Here is a 22547-nt window from a genome sequence, read left to right as displayed (position 1 = left end):
CTGTATTATAGATATGAGATCTACAAAAGTCAGTCAGTGAACTGACCTCAGAGTCTCCAGTCGACAGGTTGGACTCTGTAGAAAACCACACAGCTCCTTCACTCCTGAGTCCTGCAGTTTGTTTAGATTCAGATTCAGTTCTCTCAGATGAGAGGGGTTTGACCTCAGAGCTGAAGCCAGAGAAGAACAGCTGATCTCTGACAGACTGCAGCCAATCAACCTGGATAAAGAAATATGAATATTTGAATGTGTCCTCCTGTTGTTGTGGATCGTCATCATGTCAACACAGACTCTCAACATGCTGCTGACCTCAGTCCAGTCTGTGACCTGAAGATAAATATCAGATCTATACTTATCAACTGTCCAACGTGTTTCAATAAGAATGTGTCTTATTTTGAAAACCTGAGGAGGACGAGTGCTCGGCCTCAGTCCACATGTTATTTACTGACACTTTCTTAGTGATCAGGAGCAGGTGAGTGCAGGTGAATGGAGTTGGGCTGATGAGGTGGACGTGACTGACAGGCTGGGTGAGTGACAGATGACTGAGGGACAGTGAGCAGAGCAGAACAGTGACAATCCAATTCAATTTAAATAAATATGACAAAATAAGAAAAACAATTGTAACAGTGAACATTCAAGGATTTAAGAACCTCAGAGTCTCCAGTCGACAGTTTGGATTCTCCAGTCCAGAACACAGCAGCTTCACTCCTGAATCCTGCAGCTTGTTTCCTCTCAGATCCAGTTCCCTCAGATGTGAGGGGTCTGACTTCAGAGCTGAGGCCACGACTTCACAGTGAGTCTCTGAGAGTTCCAAACCAATGATTCTGTAATTAAAGAAAAATGTAGACTAACAGATGAACTCATTAGATTCGGGTGGTCAAGGTCAAGGTCACATAACCTCTCCACATATATATATATATATATATATACGGTACAAGTCAAAAGTTTGGACACACCTTCTCATTCAATGGTTTTTCTTTATTTTTATTTCTTTCTACATTGCAAATTAATAGTGAAGACATCCAAACTATGAAGGAACACATATGGAATTATGTGGTAAACAAAAAAAATGCTCAACAAACCAGAATATTTTTTATATTTTAGATTCTTTAAAGTAGCCACCTTTTGCTTCGATGACAGCTTTGCACACTCTTGGCATTCTTTCAATCAGCTTCATGAGGTAGTCACCTGGAATGGTTTTCCAACAGTCTTGAAGTGTTCCCAGAGGTGCTGAGCACTTGTTGGCTGCTTTGCCTTCACTCTGCGGTCCAACTCATCCCAGAGCATCTCAATTGGGTTTAGGTCGGGTTATTGTGGAGGCCAGGTCGTCTGATGCAGCACTCCATCACTCTCCTTCTTGGTCAAGAGTCCCTTACATAGCCTGGAGGTGTGTTTGGGGTCATTGTCCTATTGAAATACAAATGCTGGTCCCACTAAGCGCAAACCAGATGGGATGGCATGTCGCTATCAGAATGCTGTGGTAGCCATGCTGGTTAAGTATGCCTTGAATTTTGAATAAATCACCAACAGTATCACCAGCACAGCACCCCCACACCATCACACCTCCTCCTCCATGCTTCATGGTGGGAACCACACATGCAGAGACCATCTGCTCACCTTTTCTGCATCTTACAAAGACATGGCGGTTGGAACCAAAAATCTAAACTTGGACTCATCAGACCAAAATACAGATTTCCACTGGCTTAATGTCCATTCCTTGTGTTTCTTGGCCCAAGTAAGTCTCTTCTTCTTGTTGTTCTTCCTCAGTTGTGGCTTCTTTGCGGGAATTCGACCATGAAGGCCTGATTCACGCAGTCTCCTCTGAACAGTTGATGTTGAGATGTGTCTGCTACTTGAACTCTGCGAAGCATTTATGTTGCCTCTAATCTGAGGTGCTGTTAATTTGTGGTTTCTGAGGCTGGTAACTCTAATGAACTTATCCTCGGCAGCAGAGGTAACTCTTGGTCTTCCTGTCCTGGGGCGATCCTCATGAGAGCCAGTTTCATCATAGCGTTTGATGGATTTCGCGACTGAACTTGAGGATACATTCCGGATTTACTGACCTTCCTGTATTAAAGTAATGATGGACTGTTGTTTCTCTTTACTTAGTTGAGTGGTTCTTGCCATAATATGGATTAGAACTGTAGTCGAATAGGCCTATTCACTGTATAGAACTCTGCACCAACCCTGCCTCTGCACAACACAACTGAACTGCAGAAAGGCTGCACTAACAGTGTTGACCACTGCAACACCATGCTGCCCAAAACAATGAGATTCATTTAACACTGAGTGTATTTGAAGGACGACTCATCTACACTGATTGAACATGTTATTGATCATGTCTGGACTCACAGAGCCTTCCTGCAGTTCCTCACAGCTGGGATCAGTCTCAGTCGACCCTGGTCTGATGTGTTGAACTTCTCCAGGTCCAACTCATCCAGAACCTCCTCTGACATCTGCAGCATGTAGGCCAGAGCTGAGCAGTGGATCTCAGAGAGTTTCTTCATTGGTTTGTTCTCTGACGTCAGGAACTTATGCATCTGCTGATGAACTGAGTGGTCGTTCGTCTCAGTCAGACAGTGGAAGATGTTGATGCTTCTGTCAGGAGAAATGTCATCACTCTCCATCTCCTTCAGGTTGTTGATGATTCTCTTGATGATCTCTGGATTGTTCTCTGTCTGACCCAGCAGGCCTCCTAAGACTCTCTGGTTGGACTCCAGACTGAGGCCGTGAAGGAAGCGAACAAACAGGTCCAGATGACCATTTGTACTGGTGAGGGATTTCTCCATGGTTCTCTTCAGGAGGTCATCCAGGGAGGAGGTACCCCTTCTGTCCCAATATATTCCCAAGAAGTTGTTGAGTTCTTCTGCCTTCCTCTTGGTGTAACAGTGGAACATGTAGACTGCAGCCAGAAACTCCTGAACGCTCAGATGAACAAAGCAGTAGACTGATTTCTGGAAGATCACACACTCTCTTCTGAAGATCTCAGTACAAACTCCTGAGTACACCGAGGCCTCTGTGACATTAAGACCACACCGCTCCAGGTCTTCTTGGTAGAACATGATGTTTCCTTTCCTCAGATGTTTAAACGCCAGCCTCCCCAGCTTCAGGAGAACATCCCTGTCAGCCTCCATCAGCTGCTGTGGAGTCGTCTCATGTCCCTCACCGTACTTGTTGTTCTTCCTCTTTGTCTGAACCAGCAGGAAGTGTGAGTACAGGTCAGTCAGGGTCTTGGGCAGCTCTCCTCTCTGGTCTGTGGTCAACATGTGCTCCAGAACTGTAGCACCGATCCAGCAGAAGACTGGGATTTGACACATGATGTGGAGGCTCCTGGACGTCTTGATGTGTGAGATGATTCTGCTGCACAGTTCTTCATCACTGAATCTCCTCCTGAAGTACTCCTCCTTCTGGGCGTCAGTGAAGCCTCGTACTTCTGTGACCCTGTCAACACACGTAGGAGGGATCTGATTGGCCGCCGCAGGTCTGGAGGTTATCCAGACGAATGCTGAGGGAAGCAGATTACCCTGGATGAGGTTTGTCAGCAGCACGTTGACTGATGACCTCTGTGTGACTGACACAACCTTCTTGTCGTTGAAGTCCAGAGAAAGTCTGCTTTCATCCAGGCCGTCCAAGATGAACAAAGGTTTACAGACAGCGAGCGTCTCTGCCGTGAGCTTCTGTAACGTTGGATGGAAAACACGGAGCAGCGTGAGAAGACTGTGCTGCTGGTCTTTCACCAGGTTCAGCTCCTGAGCGAAAGCACAGTCAGCAGACCACATCTTGGTTTTCTAAACCCTCTGCCCAGTCCAGAGTGAACTTCTGCACCGAGAAGGTTTTTCCAACGCCAGCGACGCCGTTGGTCAGGACGACTCTGATGCTGCTCTGCTGGTCAGTTGAGGCTTTAAAGATGTCGTGGCACTTGATGGGAGTGTCGTGGAGGCTCTTCCTCTTGGAAGCTGTCTTAAGCTGCCACACCTCATGTTGAGTATTAACCTCTTCACTCTGTCCCTCTGTGATGTAGAGCTCAGTGTAGATCCTGTTGAGGAGGGTTCTACTTCCTGTTTCATCAGTTCCTTCAGTCACATGTTCACATCTCCTCCTCAGACTGAGCTTATGTTCATCTAAAACCTCCTGCAGACCACGATCTGCTGAAAGACAAGAAACAATGTCAGAGACAGAGAATCTGAGAATCTGCTGATTGTTTTCATCAGATACAGAAAAACTACAGAAAATAAAAGCTTTTTAACTCTGTGGTTTTATAACGATGTTAAATGTTGATGCTGTATGAAGGAACAAAATAAAACAACATGTGCTGATGTCAGAAGTGAAGACATCAGCAGACACATGTACAGTGCTGCTCTGACCGGCTGTCTGAGCTCCAGCTCCTGTTCTGGATCTTTGTCCACACTGGGGACAGGAGGAGACTCCTGAAGAACCAGACTGGTCCCAGTATGAGGTGATGCACTGTCTGCAAAACCAGTGTCCACAGCTGGTGGAGACTGGATCCTTCAGGACGTCCTGACACGAAGCACAGCAGGACGACTGCTCCTCCTCAGAAACATGACTCCTCCTCCTCTCTCTGTGAAGACATTTCCTGGTAACTCAAATGTCACAGTCACAGGTTGTCATTACTTCTGTCAAGGAGGTTTAGTTTTCACCCTGTATGTTTGTGTGTTGGTTGGTTCGTTAGTCGGATCATAAAAAACTACGGATACAGATAGTCAATTTGGAGGAAGGATGTGGTCTGTGAACCAGATCAGGGAGAGGGGAGTAGGGGTGTGCCATATTAGGAAAACATGCGATATCGATAACGTTGTTTAATATCGCGATGAAGATATGACTTGCGATAAATAAACATAAACAGTCCCTGGCTATGGACCCGGACGCAGAGACCACAGACAGCTCCTCAGGCGGGAGAAGGCGCACAGCCCGGTCACAGCGCCACCAAGTCCGGGGCAGTTAATTTACTGCTCCTCTGTGTGTCTATCATTCCGTCAAACCGAACGGAGCGCTCCCCTCCACCTCCTCCAGCTCCATACTTTTACAAAAAAAAAACATGTTTGTTTGTGAGTATGCGGAAAAACCCGTCAATGATTTTATTGTCTTTCATTTATCATCTAAAGCGGCCAAATATATTGACATCAGAGTATGAATGCGTGGCGCATGGATCACAATCGATAATACTCAATAACGTGAGCTCACACGTCGTTTAAACCACAATTAAGATATTAATTACTGATCGCAAACCCATAAGGGGAGGGTTTCTTTCTACTTCCACAGACATGTTCAGAGGACTGATGTTTACCAGTGTGTGGAATTTGGTGCAGATCCAAATAAAAATGAGTATCTAGTGAATTCCAAAGTGGTTTTATAAGGAGCGTGTTGGTTCTTGGTGGAGGTCTGAGCTCTTTGAGTGATTCTGAGAGATTAGTCACTAACTTCAATGAAGCTGTGTCCTAATGCAGGGGCCACACTAGAGGAAACTAAATCCTCTTCAGAGCAGTTCACAGTAGAAACAGTCTCTTACTCTGTTTGTGAGGGTCCAGGATCATTACTGAAGTTTGGAGGCTCTCCTTTGGACCAGTCACTCTTCAGAGACACACAGCTGGACCCTGGAGACTCTGCTCTCAGTCTGTGGTCCTGACCTCTGCAAACACAAACATGTTTTTATTCAGAACACATCATTCACTGGTTCATTCTCTGAGGATTCAGTTTGGAGGTTCACATGTTTGTAGCAGGTCTCTTACTTTGTTTGTGAGGGTCCAGGTTCATTACTGAAGGTTAGAGGAAGTTCCATGGACTGGTCACTCTTCAGAGACACACAGCTGAACACCGGAGACTCTGCTCTGTCCTCCTCTTCCTCCTCATAACCACTCATCTTCAGTCTGAGAGGAAAAACACTGACACTGACTGTGAGCTGAAACACACACACACACACACACACACACACACACACACACACACACAAATCTGGGATTCATCAATATGTTCGTACTCTGAGAACAATTTAGAACTTCCTCAGACCATGTGTACGCACAAATGATGAAGGCCCGGCTGCCCTAGAAAATGTAAACATACCCTTTTGACTAAATGCGTGGTATATTAATACTCCATTTATTTAAATAAAAATAGTAGATAGACAGCAATAATTACATTTTCTGATGAATTTACCAAATGTAATAAAAAAACTATAAAATTGACGCCCTTTCATGCTCATCATCTCTATAAAAAAACTGCTGAATTCATATGAATGTTTCTGGATAAACGGGGCGTCGCTTCTTCTGCAACAATGAAGTTAAAACACCGCGTTAAGTCGTAATCTGCGGGAGGAACTCTTCTGTCTGCGGGGGCCTGAGTGCGTGTTCGTCTCTGTCCCTCTTCACACGAACTGATGATCACATGTGTTCAGGTATTAATCGATGATGTCGGATCATGACTCTGGATCTTCCCGGTCACTTTAACCCTGATGTCCTGACCGTGCGCCTCACGTCTCGTGTTGCAAACAAACACAAAGTAAACGTCAGTCCTGTACGTGTCCTAATAACTTGTGATCAGTGTTTACTGTTGAAGTGTAAAGTGAGCGCAGGTCAGAGGAGGAGGAAGCTCTGACAGAGACACAGGACGACCGGACAGTTAATGTGAGTCTGTCCTGAAGCAGCGGTGTTATAACTATTCAGCGGAGTCCGTGTCCACGTCGCGATGCATCTGAGAGACATGTCCACAGCGTTCAGCGCCTCAGTTATTGCAGACCAGGTTAACCTTGTTCGCTCACACGGATTTTCTCTGCTCACTTCTTACTCTCTACACTTCCGGCGGAGTATTTAGGATACATACGTGGCTTCTCTCTCTCTCTGGGACACTTCCCCTTTTCTCTCTAAACGTCAGACCTCTCGCAAACACATGTTGTAGCTCAGGCTATATCTGATGGAGTTGGGCAGTTTGGGAGTTTCCCACAGTTTAACGAACTCAGAAATATTGACTGATCAGACCAATCGCAGGGAAATACATCTTCATGCGAGTCTAATAAATCAACACTTCAACAATATTAACAATAACATAGATTGGGCTATTTACCAATGAAGCCAGCTATACGTAAATTCAGTGTTTCTTCAAATATAACAAAGTCAACCCTCCTACATTGTTTCCCTTTCGTCCGATCACAGTAAAATAATATTAATGTTGTTCAAACACTTACCAGCCTCTGACTTCACGTTTGCTCCGTCTGCTCTGGCGCTCTCTCTATCTACTCTCTCTTTTCCTGCCTTTCCGGGCTGATGGGAGAATCTCTCTCTGCATTTACTGGAAAACCATAGTGGAAAACACATAACTATGTGTGCGTGTGTGCGTGCGTGTGTTTTGTGGGCAGTGTTCAAGGTTCCCCATGTGGACACAGGTCGTCACTGCAGGTTCAGTTCAGGAGCAGCAGTAAACACCTCCACAAGTCAAATTAACAGGTTTTTATTAACAGGAACAAAGTTTGATCTGATTCTCCTCAGTCACCAACTTAAAAACTGTGATGTCGTCACGTCACCTCATCTCCTGCTCATTCAGTGTTCAGCCTCAGCAGTTGTGGTTTGTGGGGGAAACTTTGTGTCAAACACATACAACAAAAAAACTAAGTGGTTCAGTATAGTAGAATAATCAGTCGCCAACACGGGAAGGAGTGAAAAACTCACATAAATAACTCATTGCAGCAAAGTGGTCGTTCAGTTTAAAGATTATCTTGTATTTCATCATCATCAGCAGCAAATCCCATGAAAAGACAACAACTAAAAACCTCCTGTTCCTGAAGCTTTATAAAAGTTACACTACACATTCACAAGGCTTTTCTAAACTTGTGTGTCTTCAGTGGGAACCTGTGACCTTGGAGCCGAGTGCCACAGACAGTGGGAAGTCAGACTCAGTTGGAAGTCTTTGGAATTTTCATGGGATTTGTTGAGAAGATTACAGAATAAAAACATAAAAACACCAGGTTGAGATGAGGGAGTGACAGAGAGCAGAGGAGCAGTGGAGTGATCGGTGACACAGCAGCAGCAGCAGAGTGAAACTAAAGTGAAGGAAACACTGATTCAAAGCAGCAACTTTAACATGTATTGATCTTATGACTGAAAAAGGTGAGAAAATATGAACATAAACATTAACTTGTGACCTCAGTGGTTCACTTACATTTGCAAAACTCCGACTGTGGGCAACTAAAGACATTCTTACATGTGTGCACAGTGAATCTTCAAATATTTACAACAACACGAGTAACAGAGAGGAAGACTTAAAACAAATGAGTCACTTCAAAAGTAAGCATTTAAGAATATATGACCTATAATAATAATAAATAAACACAAAATCCCTCCCTGGTCTGAGTTAAATCCAACGTGTTAAGCTCTGATATGTTAAAGAAAAATAAAATTAAGTTTCCTCCAAAAACCACGTTGTGCTGGTGTGAAACAGTCGTGATGCTTCCTGTGATGTGCAGGAGATGAAGTTGCTGCTGAGTGGAAATAAGTACATAAAGATGTTTGAAGGGACATCAAGCTCCAGTTTTACACAAACTTCTTCTATCACACTTTCATAAAACTTTCCAATATATATATAAGGATGTTTTCAGTCTTTAATAGAAAACTATTGGAACATAACGGTAGATTTGGCTTTTAAATGATCTTTGATATTTATGTTATTCAACACTTTGTGTTTATAGTCTTCTGTGTATTTTAATGTTGTCTTTAACATGATGGTGTTATCAGTGTGCTGTTGTAAATGTGGTCTGTGGCGAGGAAAGGTTGGGTTAAGTCCCAGCTACAAACTGAAAGTAAAGATGAATATACGATAACAAAGAAAACTCATTCCAGATGTTTCACTTTCTTCTGTTGCATCTGTTTTCTTATTTTGCAGTGTGTTTGCGTCTCTCGGCCACCGTATCTTCTATTGTTCCCTGTTCTCTCCCCAAACTGAAAAATCACACATCAAAATTATGAAATCACTTCACTGCTGTCACTTGTCTCTGCTGTGAACCTCACATCATCAGTTCTTTCCCAGCATGCTGCTGTTCCCAGAGGCCTGCTACAGTCTCCCCCTTGTGGTTGGTCTGAGTTGGTGGTCGAGAACATACAAACACAGATTTGCGTCATTGCTTTCGAAAATATTTTAGCAACAATTTGGGTCAGTTTTCTATTAAATATCGTAAAATATTTATTGAACAGTTTCCTCTGAGACTTAAAAATGCTCTGCTCTTTATCGACTCTTATTCATACTGTAAATATGACAGTTCAGTTGTTTCCACTGTGTCAAATAGTGTAAACTGTTAATTTACCTGCACCAAGGAGGAGATGTTTTCACCTGTTTGTTGGTTTGTTTGCAAGATTAAAGAAAAACAAGAGTAATGATTTCCAGCAAAGTCGGTGGAAGGATGTTTATTGTGCATTAAAGCAGAGACAAGTAGAAACAACAGAACTTTTCTTTTACTTTTTGTTACATCTGGTTTGTCACAGAGGAAATGATCCATGTGTTTGACTCAAAGACTGAATATAAAGGCTTTGACAGGGATGTTCTGCTGTTATACAACAGCGCCACCTGTGGGTCAAAAAGAAGAATAGCAACCACTGCTCTGCACCTGATGCAGAAATGAAAACGTCCCATTTTTAAGTCCAGAGTTTTGATCTTTTGTGTCAAAGACAAAACTCTGATTTTAAACTCAAAGTGATTTAAATGTGTTTAACTTTGTGTCGAACTAAATCAATTTGTGATGTGAATCCAGGAACTTTAAGTTCATAAACAATCAGATACACAGAATGTGGTTCTACACACATGGAGACATACTGAGAAAGGTGAAAATAATAAAGGCAAACTTAAAAACACTATATGTGAGTGTTTATACAGTGTTTATATATTCTGCCTGGTGTTATGTCATTTCAATAAACTGATTCTTCATGTGAATAGAAGCGTGAGTGTGTCTGCAGACACTGAGTCAAAGGACAGAGCAGCAGCAGCTCCACTGATGAAGATGTGTCACATCCACAGGAACACACAGGGAGGATGGTGGACTGGACACTGTGTGACAGCTGATCTCAGAGCCGTGCACCTCCTCTGATTCCTCTGGAGCTCCGTCTCCTCTCTGCCTCCCAGCAACAAGGCCCAGTCAGAGCCGCTCTACACACAAGCTGCTGCTGCTTCAGCCTCTGGACAAAGATCACTCCCTCCATCTGTTGAGAGAAGAAGACATCAGTGTTTACAGAGACTCACTTCATCAGCTGTGAGTCAGTGATGCAGCACATCCAGTAGAAAGAGCAGCAGGGACTTCAGTCCTGTTCAGAGGTGGAGCAGCTTCCTCTCTGCTTCATGTTCACGTGTTGGAATGAACACGCTAAGAGCTAAGTGTGTTTCCTCTGCATGTCAAAGTGCAGAGTGGACACCTGAGAGGTGGATTTACTGCTGTTACAGGTGAAGCCATGTTTCACTGTGTGTTGATGAACATCTGCTTCTGAGAAACTGACCAGATGAGACAGATGGACCTCAGCAGAGGTTCTGGTCTGTATAAAGAGCTCATGGTTACCGTGGTGATGATGAGAGGCTTCAGTCACACTGATCTCAGAGCTGTGACAAAGATCTAACCGATCAGTTCTTCACTGACGAAGTGAGAGAACAAACTGGCTGTGTGAGGCTGTCAGCTGTGGTCCAGCTTCATTTCCTGTTCACATGAAAACAACAACAACAACTGTCGTCTTCACATCAACTCAATCAAATGATCACAAGCAGCTTCTGGCTCGTCTGATTGGCCCACTGTTCTCTCTCTGTGTCTGTCCAATCCTGACGTCTGTCCTCATTCTCCTCTCACAGCTTCACTGAGGAAACACTGAGGCCTGAACTACGAAGCCACTTCAACATGTCCAGGAGATCTTTCTGAGATCCAGCTCAACTTAACCTGACAAACACAGTCAGGCTAAGTGGTCACATGACGCTGGTTATCAACTCGTTAAGTTAACTCAGGTTTTCCTCATCAAGATCTGAGCGTGCACATGAAAGGGGCGGGGTTTACTGCGGATGACCAATCACAGACATGGACAGTTTGACTGACAGCAGAGCCTCATATTTCACAACCAGGATCAAACTGTTCTATAATAAAAATCAGAGGAGAACAAATTGACTCTGAGGACACACACTGTCTCACTGACTCTGAGGACAAACACTGACTCTGAGGACACACACTGTCTCACTGACTGAGGACACTGTGGTGGAAACCTCTGACATCACTACTCAATAAAAACACATGGACCTATCTTCAGGAAGCTGACTGAGTGCATTTGGTGTTTTGGTGACAGGATGAGTCTGGAGAGATTGAGATGTACTGGGTGAGTTAGAGATCAACTGAACCAACCAGACGTTGATTTAAACTTCCCTTATCCTTCCCTTTAAGGAGAGTGTGCACCACACAACAGTGTAGAGTCACTGTGGTCAGTGGGCGGAGCTTTTATATGGGTTGATCTCCAACTTAACCTGCTCCGGCGCTAGTTAGCCGTTCATCATTACCAGTTACCATGGTGATTTACCCTGAACCCCTGGATCTGTACTGTGATACTGACTGTGTTTAGTAAAATACTGATGAAAGCAGCGTGGACTGACTCCAACCATCTACTGACCTCACAGTCTCCAGTCGACAGCCTGAACTCTGCTTTAGATCAAGCAGCTCTTTCACTCCTGAGTCCTGCAGGTTGTTGTACCTCAGATCCAGTTCTCTCAGATGAGAGGGGTTTGACCTCAGAGCTGAAGCCAGAGAAGAACAGCTGATCTCTGACAGTCTGCAGTGATACAACCTGGATAAAGAATAAAACTTAACTGTAAATTAAACCGAGAACATGTGTGAAAATAACAAACAAACATTCATGTCACACAGACTCATAACATGGAAGATAAATATGAAATCAGACATGTTGGACTAAAACGAGTCCTGATTCAGTCGAAATAGATTATTTGGACCCGGTCTCTGTCCTGCAGATCATTTTAGGAAATCCAGAACTAAACTCAGATGTGTTTTAACAGCTGAATATTTAAAATGTCACAGATTAATTAATTGATGGATTCAAGTTATGTATGAAGAGGAATTATGTTAAATTAGAATTAAATGAGATAAATTGTGTATGAATGCTGTTTTATAGATATGAGATCTACAAAGGTCAGTCAGTGAACTGACCCCAGAGTCTCCAGTCGACAGGTTGGACTCTGTAGAAAACCACACAGCTCCTTCACTCCTGAGTCCTGCAGGTCGTTGTCACTCAGACCCAGTTCTTTCAGATGAGAGGGGTTTGACCTCAGAGCTGAAGCCAGAGAAGAACAGCTGATCTCTGACAGTCTGCAGCTCTTCAACCTGAAGAAAGGATAAAACTTGACTGTAAATTAAACTGACTTCATGTGTGAAAATGAAGGACATTGACTAAACATCAGTCGCTGTTTTCAGACCTGAAGTCTGAGTCAAGTTGTTCTGAACATGTTCCACAGTTCATGTGTGAAAAGAGCAGTTATATGATCGTGTTTTCTTGAAGTGGCGATGATCTGAGAAGCAGTTTTTTTGACAAGTTGACAGTGGTGCAGGGAGTGTACAGGGCGGTACAGAGATCTAGTGGTGAAAAGATAAAGGCATGGACGACTCTGTGTAAGTCCTGTAACCATAGGACCATGGTCACGCTGTCATGTGGTCAGTCCACAGGACCACCAGGACAGATCCTGGTTAGCTTCCACAGAAACATTACATGTACACATTGTCCAGCATTGGATTGTTTATCTGTCAGTTAAACTTCAGTCACGTTGAGCCTGACTCAGTCCTCAGCACTCATTCTACAAACATCTCTCAGCTCAGTATCAGAGTTCACTGTTAGGAACACATGTTCTGCACTTTGACCTTGAAGCTCCAGTGTGGAAGATTCAGGTGAAAGGATCCATTGTTAGAAACTGAATATAAAATAATCCAGGGGATGTTTTCACCTGTTTCATCTAAATTGTACGAATTGTTGTTTCCTTTACTTTAGAATGAGCCTTTTATATTTACATACTTTATATTTACATACTCTATATTTATATACTTTAGATGTACATACTTTATATTTAAATACTCTATATTCACATCAGGAGCGGGTCCTCTCTACAGAGGCAGCCATGTTTTTTACAGTAGCCCAGACTGGACAAACTAAACCTTTTGAATTTCTCTGACAACTGAAGCTACCACAGGTTCTCGTTCATGTTTGGAAGGGGGGGGGGTGTTCAGCTGCAACATGACACTTCACCACTAGATGTCACTAAATTCTACACACTGAACGTTTAACATTAAAACATGATGTCTGACCTCAGAGTCTCCAGTCGACAGGTTGGACTCTGTAGAAAACCACACAGCTCCTTCCCTCCTGAGTCCTGCAGCTTGTTTAGACTCAGATTCAGTTCTCTCAGGTGAGAGGGGTTTGACCTCAGAGCTGAAGCCAGAGAAGAACAGCTGATCTCTGACAGACTGCAGTCCCACAACCTGAAGAAAGAAACATGAATATTTGAATGTGTCCTCCTGTTGTTGTGGATCGTCATCATGTCAACACAGACTCTCAACATGCTGCTGACCTCAGTCCAGTCTGTGACCTGAAGATAAATATCAGATCAGACATGTTGGACCATTGTTTAATTTATCAGCTTCCTCTCTGTGTTTGGTCACTGAGCAGGTTTGTGTAATTAAACACTGTTTAAAGTAGGGATGGCTCCTGACAGTCACTTCCTGTTTGTTTCTATACTTATCAACTGTCCCACATGTTTCAATAAGAATGTGTCTTATTTTGAAAACCTGAGGAGGACGAGTGCTCGGCCTCAGTCCACATGTTATTTACTGACACTCTCTTAGTGATCAGGAGCAGGTGAGTGCAGGTGAATGGAGTTGATGAGGTGGACGTGACTGACAGGCTGGGTGAGTGACAGATGACTGAGGGACAGTGAGCAGAGCAGAACTGTGACAATTTAAATAAATTTAAATAAACAATGACTGAAGAAGAAAAAAAGTTGGAAAAGTGAACATTCAAGGATTTAAGAACCTGACCTCAGAGTCTCCAGTCGACAGTTTGGACTCTCCAGTCCAGAACACAGCAGCTTCACTCTTGAATCCTTCAGCTTGTTTCCTCTCAGATCCAGTTCCCTCAGATGTGAGGGGTCTGACTTCAGAGCTGAGGCCACGACTTCACAGGGAGTCTCTGAGAGTCGATAACCACCGAGTCTGTAATTACAGAAAAATTTAGACTAACAGATGAACTCATTAGATTCGGGTGGTCAAGGTCAAAGGTCAAGGTCACAACACATGTATTTGACCTCTTGAACATGATATCTCAGGTCTGTCTTTAGGTAATTTCGTCACATTTTGACCAGTTGGACTCAAGATGAACTTATTAGATAAGTTAGATTTCAGTGGTCAAAAGTCACAGTGACCTCATATTATTGTGAATGCAACATGTCAGGAACCTGGAGGGACTCAGACTGCAGTGGTTGGCGGCGTACAAACACCTGTTCTGCTTTAAAGGAACAGTCAGTGATTCTCATCCAAAACACTTCTCCTTCTCCTCACACTATGCTAGCTGTTCGCTCAGAAAAAACCTTTCCACATATATATATATGTGGAAAGGTTTTTATATATATATATATATACATACTTTTATGTATATACAGTATATACATATATATAAAGTATATACAATAATCTCCCTTGTACCCCACATGGTGGTATGTCTGAACCCTCAAACTCCCACACAGTGATCACATTGGATTTCACTCTCCACATCTGAGTTGTTCTCATATGTACATGAGAACACACACACACACACACACACACACACACACACACACACACACACACACACACACACTAGCCAGTAGACACTTATCCTTTAGTGGTCACAGTGAGCTGGAGCCAATCTCAGCTGACACTGAATTTCAGTCTCCAATCAACCTAACTCCGATCTACATATTTTTGGGTTTGTGGAGGAAGCTGGAGAACCCAGAGAAAACCCTGCAGACACAAGGAGAACCTCCTCCTCACAGCAAAGCTGCACTAACTGTGTTGACCACTGCAACACCATGCTGCCCAAAACAATGAGAATCATTTAACACTGAGTGTATTTGAAGAACGACTCATCTACACTGATTGAACATGTTATTGATCATGTCTGGACTCACAGAGCCTTCCTGCAGTTCCTCAAAGCTGGGATCAGTCTCAGTCTACCCTGGTCTGATGTGTTGAACTTCTTCAGGTCCAACTCATCCAGAACCTCCTCTGACATCTGCAGCATGTAGGCCAGAGCTGAGCAGTGGATCTCAGAGAGTTTCTCCTTTGATTTGTTCTCTGACGTCAGGAACTGTTGCATCTCCTGATGAACTGAGTGGTCGTTCATCTCAGTCAGACAGTGGAAGATGTTGATGCTTCTGTCAGGAGAAATGTCACCACTCTTCATCTTCTTCAGGTTGTTGATGACTCTCTGGATGATCTCTGAATTGTTCTCTGTCTGACCCAGCAGGCCTCCTAAGACTCTCTGGTTGGACTCCAGACTGAGGCCGTGAAGGAAGCGAACAAACAGGTCCAGATGACCATTTGTACTGGTGAGGGATTTCTCCATGGTTCTCTTCAGGAGGTCATCCAGGGAGGAGGTACTGTCTGTGTTCCTATATGTTCCCAAGAAGTTGTTGAGTTCTTCTGTGTTCCTCTTGGTGTAACAGTGGAACATGTAGACTGCAGCCAGAAACTCCTGAACGCTCAGATGAACAAAGCAGTAGACTGATTTCTTGAAGATCACACACTCTCTTTTGAAGATCTCAGTACAAACTCCTGAGTACACCAAGGCCTCTGTGACATTAAGACCACACCGCTCCAGGTCTTCTTGGTAGAACATGATGTTTCCTTCCTCCAGATGTTCAAACGCCAGCCTCCCCAGCTTCAGGAGAACGTCCCTGTCAGCCTCCGTCAGCTGCTGTGGAGTCGTCTCATGTCCCTCACCGTACTTGTTGTTCTTCCTCTTTGTCTGAACCAGCAGGAAGTGTGAGTACAGGTCAGTCAGGGTCTTGGGCAGCTCTCCTCTCTGGTCTGTGGTCAACATGTGCTCCAGAACTGTAGCACTGATCCAGCAGAAGACTGGGATTTGACACATGATGTGGAGGCTCCTGGACGTCTTGATGTGTGAGATGATTCTGCTGCACAGCTCTACATCACTGAATCTCCTCCTGAAGTACTCCTCCTTCTGGGCGTCAGTGAAGCCTCGTACTTCTGTGACCCTGTCAACACATGTAGGAGGGATCTGATTGGCCGCCGCAGGTCTGGAGGTTATCGAGGCGAGCAGAGGGAGCAGATTCCCTGGATGAGGTTTGTCAGCAGCACGTTGACTGATGACCTCTGTGTGACTCAGACAAACCTTCTTGTCGTTGAAGTCCAGAGAAAGTCTGCTTTCATCCAGGCCGTCCAAGATGAACAAAGGTTTACAGACAGCGAGCGTCTCTGCCGTGAGCTTCTGTAGCGTTGGATGGAAAACACGGAGCAGCGTAGAAGACTGTGCTGCTGGTCTTTCACCAGGTTCAGCTCCTGAACGAAAGCACAGTCAGCAGACCCACATCTTGGTTTTCTAAACCCTCTGCCCAGTCCAGAGTGAACTTCTGCACCGAGAAGGTTTTCCAATGCGACGCCGTTGGTCAGGCCGACTCTGATGTTGCTCTGCTGGTCAGTTAAGGCTTTAAAGATGTCGTGGCACTTGATGGGAGTGTCGTGGAGGCTCTTCCTCTTGGAAGCCTTCTCAAGCTGCCTCACCTCATGTTGAGTATTAACCTCTTCACTCTGTCCCTCTGTGATGTAGAGCTCAGTGTAGATCCTGTTGAGGAGGGTTCTACTTCCTGTTTCATCAGTTCCTTCAGTCACATGTTCACATCTCCTCCTCAGACTGAGCTTATGTTCATCTAAAACCTCCTGCAGACCACGATCTGCTGAAAGACAAGAAACAATGTCAGAGACAGAGAATCTGAGAATCTGCTGATTGTTTTCATCAGATACAGAAAAATGTTGATGCTGTATGAAGGAACTAAATAAAACAACATGTGCTGATGTCAGAAGTGAAGACATCAGCAGACACATGTACAGTGCTGCTCTGACCAGCTGTCTGAGCTCCAGCACCTGTTCTGGATCGTTTCCCACACTGGGGACAGGAGGAGTCTCCGGAAGAACCAGACTGGTCCCAGTATGAGGTGATGCACTGTCTGCAGAACCAGTGTCCACAGCTGGTGGAGACTGGATCCTTCAGGACGTCCTGACACGAAGCACAGCAGGACGACTGCTCCTCCTCAGAAACATGACTCCTCTTCCTCTCTCTGTGAAGACATGTCCTGGTAACTCAAATGTCACAGTCACAGGTTGTCATTACTTCTGTCAAGGAGGTTTTGTTTTCACCCTGTATGTTTGTGTGTTGGTTGGTTGGTTTGTTCGTTAGTGGGATTATAAAAAACTACAGATAACCAGTAAACTTGGTGGAAGGATGTGGTCTGTGAACCAGATCAGGGAGAGGGGAGGTTTTCTTTCTACTTCCACAGACATGTTCAGAGGACTGATGTTTATGAATGTTTGAAATTTGGTGCAGAACCAAATAAAAAATTAGTATCTAGTGAATTTCAAAGTAGTTTTGTGATAGATTGATTTAATAAGGAAGCTGATCATTGATATAAGTTCAATAGCAAATAAAAAGAGTCATAGGGTCATACAGAAGAAAAAGGTAATAACTTGTAAAAAGTCCTGTGAAAGAGGTTAAACTGTTGAACTCCTGTGTAAAAGGTTAAAATGTTTAAAAAAGAGGTAACAAGGTTAAAAACTATTTAAAAGTATAAGGATACCCTCCCGACAGAGAAGTTAATCTACACTCTACTGATTGAGTCTTTTTTGAAAGATGACGCTTGTGATTGTTTAGTCATGCCTGCTGAGTCCGGAAGGGGGAGCTCTCGGCCACGACGCGCTGTTCTCAATGAAGCTGCCTGAGAGAAAGCATCGCGTCTGAGCGTCTTTGTTGCTATCTCCCCTTTTCAGGTACGAAGTGAGTATTTATGCTCTTAAACTTTGGAATATGTTTGTTAAGTCGTTTTGTTGGTGTTTTTAAACATGTTCACTGAATGTTCAGTGTTTTGGAAGCTATGTTATGATTTCTAGATTGATGATTGGTATACTGTTAAGCAGCTTAAACTCAGTTCCCTCAGTGGCTCGCACGGAGCGGCACGAGGCCATCATAGGCTCAACACCTATCGTGTGCATTTTGATCGTGTTTAGCTCAGTAAGACACATTTACAGAGAATGAGGTTGCTAATGTGTATGGTTACGTTTTACTATGTTTATGTGTGTAACGAATTACTAATACATTTGTGTTTTCATTACTAAAGTAACTGTCTATGATAAGGAGCAAGGAATATAACAATTAGAAGAGACAAGTGGTTACTAATGTTTTACACAATGTTTTTGTTTATTTCCTGTACATTTAAGTTTGATCATTTAAGGTTATGTTTATTGATTAATAGACCAGTTTCATAAATATTTAGCTGTTACATCTGATTTGACATGTTTAAGAAAGAGTGAGAAATTATAATATACTTCCTCGTTTACTTGCCTGTGAAAGAAAAGTGAAAGAAAACTATATTGGAAAGTTGATCTTGAAATTGAGAGAAAATGCAATTAATTGTTCGGAGCTTTATGTAAAAAAATTTGTACAGCAAATACTGCTGGAAATAATATGATTCTCAATGAAGCCCAAGCGGAAGCATCGTGTCTGAGCGTCTTTATTGATATCTTCCCTTTTCAGGGCGTAACAGTTTCATAAGGAGCCTGATGGTTCTTAGTGGAGGTCTGAGCTCATTGAGTGATTCTGAGGGATCCGTCACCAACTTCAAAGTTCAATCAGTTCAAAGTAGAAACAGTCTCTTACTCTGTGTGTGAGGGTCCAGGTTCATTACTGAAGTTTGGAGGAGGTCCCATGGATCGGTCACTCTTCAGAGACACACAGCTGGACCCTGGAGACTCTGCTCTTAGTCTGTGGTCCTGACCTCTGCAAACACAAACATGTTTTTATTCAGAACACATCATTCCCTCATTCATTCTCTGAGGATTCAGTTTGGAGGTTCACATGTTTGTAGCAGGTCTCTTACTTTGTGTGTGAGGGTCCAGGTTCATTACTGAAGTTTAGAGGAGCTGCCATGGACCGGTCACTCTTCAGAGACACACAGCTGAACACTGGAGACTCTGCTCTGTCCTCCTCTTCCTCCTCATAACCACTCATCTTCAGTCTGAGAGGAAAAACACTGACACTGACTGTGAGCTGAAACACACACACACACACACACACACAATGGGCCTCATTTACTAACAGTGACGCACGAATCTGGGATTCATCAATATGTTCGTACCTAAATTTGTTCGTACTCTGATAACAAATTAGAACTTCCTCAGACCATGTGTACGCACAGATGATGAAGTCCCGGCTGCCCTACAACATGTAAACATACCCCTTTGACTAAATGCTAACCCTAACCCCTGCGTGTTCGTCTCTGTCCCTCTTCACATGAACTGATGATCACATGTGTTCAGGTATTAATCGATGATGTCGGATCGTGACTCTGGATCTTTCCGGTCACTTTAACCCTGATGTCCTGACCGTGCGCGTCACGTTACGTCTCTTGTTGTGTCGCAGGTTTAAACATGTGTCTCATAAACTCTAAAGCGAGTCAAACAAACACAAAGTAAACGTCAGTCCTGTACGTGTCCTAATAACTTGTGATCAGTGTTTACTGTTGAAGTGTAAAGTGAGCGCAGGTCAGAGGAGGAGGAAGCTCACAGCACCTGCCCCTCTAAACGTCTCTGCACGGCCCTGCCTGAGTCAATTGTGCTGGACTCAGCCGATCACAGTAAAATAATACGAATGTGTTCAAATACTCACCAGCCTCTGACTTCACGTCTGCCCCATTTGCTCTGGACAAGTTTACTTTCACTTTCTAGGCTCCTCTGTCTGCATTTACTGGAAATCACATGACTGTGTGCGTGCGTGCGCGTGTTTTGTGGGCAGTGTTCAAGGTTCCCCATGTGGACACAGGTCGTCACTGCAGGTTCAGTTCAGGAGCAGCAGTAAACACCTCCACACGTCAAATTAACAGGTTTTTATTAACAGGAACAAAGTTTGATCCGATTCTCCTCAGTCACCAACTTAAAAATGTGATGTCATCACGTCACCCCATCTCCTGCTCATTCAGTGTTCAGCCTCAGAAGTTGTGGTTTGTGGGGGAAATTTTGTGTCAACCTAAAAACAAAAAAGGAAGTGGTTCAGTAAAGTAGAATAATCAGTCGCCAACACGGGAAGGAGTGAAAAACTCACGTAAATAACTCATGGCAGCAAAGTGGTCGTTCAGTTTAAAGATTATCTTGTATTTTATCATCATCATCAGCAAATCCCATGAAAAGACAACAACTAAAAACCTCCTGTTCCTGAAGCTTTATAAAAGTTACACTACACATTCACAAGGCTTTTCTAAACTTGTGTCTTCAGTGGGAACCTGTGACCTTGGAGCCGAGTGCCACAGACAGTGGGAAGTCAGACTCAGTTGGAGGTCTTTGGAATTTTCATGGGATTTGTTGAGAAGAGTGAAGAATAAAAACATAAAAACACCAGGTTGAGATGAGGGAGTGACAGAGAGCAGAGGAGCAGTGGAGTGATCGGTGACACAGCAGCAGCAGCAGAGTGAAACTAAAGTGAAGGAAACACTGATTCAAAGCAGCAACTTTCACATGTATTGATCTTATGACTGAAAAAGGTGAGAAAATATGAACATAAACATTAACTTGTGACCTCAGTGGTTCACTGACATTTGCAAAGCTCCGAATGTGGGCAACTAAAGACATTCTTACATGTGTGCACAGTGAATCTTCAAATATTTACAACAACACGAGTAACAGAGAGGAAGACTTAAAACAAATGAGTCACTTCAAAATAAGCATTTAAGAATATATGACCTATAATAATAAATAAACACAAAATCCCTCCCTGGTCTGAGTTAAATCCAACGTGTTAAGCTCTGATATGTTAAAGAAAAATAAAATGAAGTTTCCTCCAAAAACCACGTTGTGCTGGTGTGAAACAGTCGTGATGCTTCCTGTGATGTGCAGGAGATGAAGTTGCTGCTGAGTGGAAATAAGTACATAAAGATGTTTGAAGGGACATCAAGCTCCAGTTTTACACAAACTTCTTCTATCACACTTTCATAAAACTTTCCAATATATATAAGGACGTTTTCAGTCTTTAATAGAAAACTATTGGAACATAACGGTAGATTTGGCTTTTAAATGATCTTTGATATTTATGTTATTCAACACTTTGTGTTTATAGTCTTCTGTGTATTTTAATGTTGTCTTTAACATGATGGTGTTATCAGTGTGCTGTTGTAAATGTGGTCTGTGGCGAGAAAAGGTTGGGTTAAGACCCAGCTACAAACTGAAAGTAAAGATGAATATACGATAACAAACCCTCTTTCTCTCTCAAACTGGTACATTTCTCTCTTCTAAATTGGCACAGTCTGTCTCTCTCTCAAATGGAAAGAGTCTCTGGAGCCGGCAGCAAGCACTAGGCACCCATTCAATTTCTAGTTTGCAGTGTGTTTGCGTCTCTCGGCCACCGTATCTTCTATTGGTCCCTGTTCTCTCCCCAAACTGAAAAATCACATTGCAAAATTATGAAATCACTTAAATGCTGTCACTTTTCTCTGCTCATCAACTATTTCCCAGCATGCTGCTGTTCCCAGAGGCCTGCTAGAGTCTCCCCCTTGTGGTTGTTCTGAGTTGGTGGTCGTGAACATACAAACAGATTTACTTATCACAAACTGGACAGACGAAGAATTTTCATCTATGTTTGTATAAAACGTCCTTGGGTCAGTTTTCTATTAAATATCGTAAAATATTTATTGAACAGTTTCCTCTGAGACTTAAAAATGCTCTGCTCTTTATCGACTCTTATTCATACTGTAAATATGACAGTTCAGTTTCTTCTGGTTGTTTCCACTGTGTCAAATAGTGTAAATTGTTCTTTTACCTGCACCAAGGAGGAGATGTTTTCACCTGCTTGTTGGTTTGTTTGCAAGATTAAAGAAAAACAAGAGTAATGATTTCCAGCAAAGTTGGTGGAAGGATGTTTATTGTGCATTAAAGCAGAGACAAGTAGAAACAACAGAACTTTTCTTTTACTTTGTGTTACATCTGGTTCGTCCCAGAGGAAATGATCCATGTGTTTGACTCATAGACTAAATATAAAGGCTTTGACTGGGATGTTCTGCTGTTATACAACAGCGCCACCTGTGGGTCAAAAAGAAAAAAAGCAACCACTGCTCTGCACCTGATGCAGAAATGAAAACGTCCCATTTTTAAGTCCAGAGTTTTGATCTTTTGTGTCAAAGACAAAACTCTGATTTTAAACTCAAAGTGATTTAAATGTGTTTAACTTTGTGTCAACTGAGTGTTTATAGAGTGTTTATATATTCTGCCTGGTGTTATG

General features: G+C 43.2%; 2 long non-coding RNA genes across 2 annotated transcripts; both read right to left on the bottom strand.

The window, feature by feature from the left end:
• Positions 1–4622: 4622 nt before the first annotated feature.
• On the bottom strand, positions 4623–7374 carry LOC124851556. Its single transcript, XR_007032582.1, has 3 exons — positions 7196–7374; positions 5748–5917; positions 4623–5647 (listed from the first exon to the last, which is right to left on the bottom strand). It is a non-coding gene; the product is annotated as an uncharacterized LOC124851556 (long non-coding RNA).
• Positions 7375–18779: 11405 nt separating this feature from the next.
• LOC124851553 lies at positions 18780–20081 on the bottom strand. Its single transcript, XR_007032578.1, has 3 exons — positions 19950–20081; positions 19162–19331; positions 18780–19061 (listed from the first exon to the last, which is right to left on the bottom strand). It is a non-coding gene; the product is annotated as an uncharacterized LOC124851553 (long non-coding RNA).
• Between the last annotated feature and the right edge of the window lie 2466 nt (positions 20082–22547).

The sequence above is a fragment of the Hippoglossus stenolepis genome, chromosome 3 (assembly GCF_022539355.2).
Source record: "Hippoglossus stenolepis isolate QCI-W04-F060 chromosome 3, HSTE1.2, whole genome shotgun sequence".
NCBI classification, from domain to species: Eukaryota; Metazoa; Chordata; class Actinopteri; order Pleuronectiformes; family Pleuronectidae; genus Hippoglossus; species Hippoglossus stenolepis.
The sequence above is the reverse complement of the archived record's forward strand: the minus strand, read 5'-3'. Positions and strand labels throughout refer to the sequence as shown.